Source organism: Eriocheir sinensis, unplaced genomic scaffold, assembly GCF_024679095.1.
Source record: "Eriocheir sinensis breed Jianghai 21 unplaced genomic scaffold, ASM2467909v1 Scaffold257, whole genome shotgun sequence".
Taxonomy (NCBI): Eukaryota; Metazoa; Arthropoda; class Malacostraca; order Decapoda; family Varunidae; genus Eriocheir; species Eriocheir sinensis.
Window position 1 is genome coordinate 158,282 of NW_026111562.1, and position 4,197 is coordinate 162,478.

Consider the following 4,197-nt stretch of genomic DNA (forward strand, 5'->3'; position numbering starts at 1 on the left):
CAACAGAAGACCCTCTCAACAGAAATTACATGACTCCAGACTGGAGGCTGCAGAACGCTTAACCTCAGACCTTGCTATCATTTCCGATTGGGGTAAAAGGAACCTTGTGTCCTTCAATGCCTCAAAAACCCAATTTCTCCACCTATCAACTCGACACAATCTTCCAAACACCTATCCCCTATTCTTCGACAACACTCAGCTGTCACCATCTTCAACACTAAACATCCTCGGTCTATCCTTAACTCAAAATCTTAACTGGAAACTTCACATCTCGTCTCTCACTAAATCAGCTTCCTCGAGGTTGGGCGTTCTGTATCGTTTCCGCAAGTTCTTCTCCCCCGCACAGTTGCTATCCATATACAGGGGCCTTGTCCGCCCTCGTATGGAGTATGCATCTCACGTGTGGGGGGCTCCACTCACACAGCTCTCTTGAACAGAGTGGAGTCTAGGGCTCTTCGTCTCATCAGCTCTCCTGTTACTGATATTCTTCTACCTCTTAATTTCCGCCGCCATGTTTCCTCTCTTTCTATCTTCTATAGATATTTTCACGCTGACTACTCTTCTGAACTTGCTAACTGCATGCCTCTCCCCCTCCCGTGGCCCCGCTGCACGCGACTTTCTACTCATGCTCATCCCTATACTGTCCAAACCCCTTATGCAAGAGTTAACCATCATCTTCACTCTTTCATCCCTCACGCTAGTAAACTCTGGAACAATCTTCCTTCTTCTGTATTTCCTCCTGCCTACGACTTGAACTCTTTCAAGAGAAGGGCATCAGGACACCTCTCCTCCCGAAATTGACCTCTCTTTCGACCACCTGTTTGGATTCTTTTTGTGAGCAGCGAGTAGCGGACTTTCTTTTTATTACTGTTTACTCTTTGTTGTGCCCTTGAGCTGTCTCCTTTGTTGTGATAAAAAAATAAAAAAATTAAAGTCTCAACTCCCAGCATCGGCCAGCCACCTGTTCCTGACACATGTGCGTTCTCAGTATAACACAGCATCGATCCACGACCACGTGTCCTTGTATGTTTTGCGTGAGTCAGCTGCATTTACGCATATATAACGCCTGTCCTCCGCCAGCAGCCAGTACTCCCATGGCCCGCCTTTTACCGTTGGTGGCAGCCGCGGCCCTCCTGGGCCCGGCAGCCTCCACCATTATTTCCCGACGGCTGTGTGGCGAAGTGGAGGGTGACTTCTATCAGTTTTCTGCTGACGTCTTGGGTACCAATGAAACAATAGACTTTGGAAATTACCGAGGTCAGGTAAGTGTTGAACCTCAGTTTTAAGGTGAACTTATGCTTTTTCTGGGATATCATACCTTTTCTTAAATACCACCATACCTTTCTTCTGATGACTTGTACTCATTTTCATACCCGACAGGTGGTGTTGGTAGCCAATGTGGCCACCTACTGAGGGCTCACCATCGCCTCATACACCCAAATGAATGCACTGGCGGAGATCTATGCAGATCAGAAATTCGTCATCCTTGGATTTCCTTGTAACCAGTTTGGTCTGGTGAGTTTCAGTTGCCTGGGATGCTTTTTATCGTTCCATCGCTTATGTGAAAACAATCTTTGTATTGAGTACTGATGCAAAACTTAATGAACTGATAAACTGGGTAGAATATCACCACCTCTCAGCGATCGCTGTCTTTAAAAATACCCTTTTTCGCTTAGAGATTTTGATTTTGTCTGACCCCAATCTCTCTGCTCCGTGGTGCTCTTCATTAACACGCCATAGCAAGAACCAGGGGCGACTGCCAATTAAATCATTAACGGGATCAAATACGTACGTCCCGGAGGTGGCTTTGAGCCCAACATGACCCTCTTTAGGAAGACTGAAGTCAACGGGGCTGATGAAGATCCCATCTTCACTTTTCTAAAGGTAAGTCTTGCTCATTCTTGCATAAATATGTTTGCTATAAGGAAAGAAGAAAAGAACAAATGGAAAGGTGACATTTGATAGAGTAGAGCCTTATAGAATAAGTAAAAGTTAAGGAAAATTTGGTATTACAACACCCTTTCTTCATCTGTCCAGAGCGGTTGTGAGTACACCGACACCGAATACTCGTCAGGTCTCTACTACGAGCAGGAACTTTGAAAAGTTCCTGATTGACAAGACCGGCAAGCCATACACCCGTTACCATCCAACCGTGATCACAACTGCTGCTCTCGAGGATGACATAAACACTCTTCTAAATGCCAAATGGTGCTAGCAGTCTGATGTATCCTTAGGAGCCCCTCACACCCATCCACACGCAGCAACCCGCCTGTGACGCCATCGCCAGAAACCTCGAGTGGGCGATGTCTGAAATCAGCAGGAGGGCGAGGGCTGTTGTGCATTCTGGCCGTAGCTCTCCTGCTTGGGGGCGGCTGACGTGGATGGGCGAGGCGGCTGGGTGGGGATCTGAGTGCTAGGAAGTTTGTTTTCCTATACTGTTCATGAAATAGTAAAGTCTTTTCTCTAACAGAAATATATGGTTCCCTTAAAAAATACCGACTGCAGGATGCACCGGAGTGTTTTACCTATAGTTGCATCTGGGATGTGACAGACTGGAAGGAGAAGGATGATTTCGAGAGGGAAATCCAATCCTATTTCAAATAATCGGATAAAGGGTTTAAAGGTTCTTCCACAGGCTTTATGAACTCGCCATATATTGTCCCTTTAAACCTTCAAACTGATAATACAATAACAAAACCCATTCTAAGCGACGTATCATCTCCAGATGAAGTCACCACACAATATTAAATCGCAATGGTTCAGTGACGCGATTTTGGCACGCAGGTCCTTGACACACTGAACGATTTTGACACCCAGGTCCTTGACACACTGAACGATGTTGAGTTTCATGTCACATACTTCATAATCGTACTTTTTTTTTTTTTTTTTCCAACTTGAAGATATTGGCACTTATTCATATCATCCATATCCATCTCTCAGTCCAAGATGAAATTTCATTCAAATCTTGGAAGCTTTGCCTGACTTAGTCTAAGAGGGCCAAATTACCAATCCTCGGGTCGCCGCAAATTTAGTAAAATAATTACGGAGTCCTGCATCAACGTCAGTGACATATGTTATGAACAGCACTGGGCCTAGAATTGAGCACTGAAGAACAACTCTGGTGACTGGTGACCATTCTGAGGCAATTCTATCAGTCAATACCCTTTATTGTCTCCTGTTCTGCTATTTTGCGATCAAGTGGCGTACTTTACCTGAAATGTCTAGTTAGGGGCTTGATTTTGTAAGTAATTTATGGTGTGGAACGTTATCAAATGCTTTCTGAAAATCCAAAGACGACGTCTAGTGACTTGGTTGTCATAGACTGAAAGAGGTCTTTATGAATGGAGAGTAGAATAGACAAACAGGATCTTTTGTTCCGGAAGCCATGTAGTGAATCCTTAATTAGTGAGTGACTTTCAAGTTAACTCATTGATTATGGAACCAACCTACCAGTATTTTAACCCGGTGGCAGCAGCGGGGATCATGTTTCTTAATGGTCCCTTCAAGCAAGAAAAATGAGAAAAAATCACCCTTCACACAAACCATTTCATAATATATATCAAAGCATTTGTGATCAGATTATGTATCATCTATTTTGGGGGGTTTATATCATGGCACAAATTTGGCCCGTCGCTGCTACACGGTAGGGCCACAAATTTGGCCCGTCGTTGCTACCGGGTTAAGCAGTTGGTTTATGAAGCCAGAAGGTGATGAAACAGTTTATAGAGAACACAAATCTTTTGAGGCTGCTTGTTGCAGTCTAAAAAATCCTTTAATAATACCAGCCATTATTTATTAAGGTTCGAATTATGAACCTCTTTATTGTTATTGTTGCATCAAAACGAGACTTTGATTCAAATATAGCATAAGTAAGAATACCCAGTCAAACATATATTGCAAAATTCATACAAAAAATAACTATATCTACATGAAATTTTACAATGAAAAAAAAAATAGATGCTGTTCAATACATACATATGTATAATAGACCAGACAGTTTGTCATAATTATAAATACAATGAAATGATGTGATGAAGTGAATACATCACACTTGATGACAAGAGGCACAGAATGTGGGGTGTTCATCTCTTTTACTCACGCCCTTTGACTCTGTATGGAAAGGAAGGGCAGCCTATCAGTAGTGTGGTAGTATGGACAGATGTATTATCACAGTGGAGAAGGAGGAAGAGTGAGGAC

General features: G+C 43.2%; 1 pseudogene; it reads left to right on the top strand.

The window, feature by feature from the left end:
* The first annotated feature begins 1,070 nt into the window (after positions 1-1,070).
* Positions 1,071-2,473, top strand: LOC126991288 (glutathione peroxidase-like; annotated as a pseudogene).
* Positions 2,474-4,197: the final 1,724 nt, after the last annotated feature.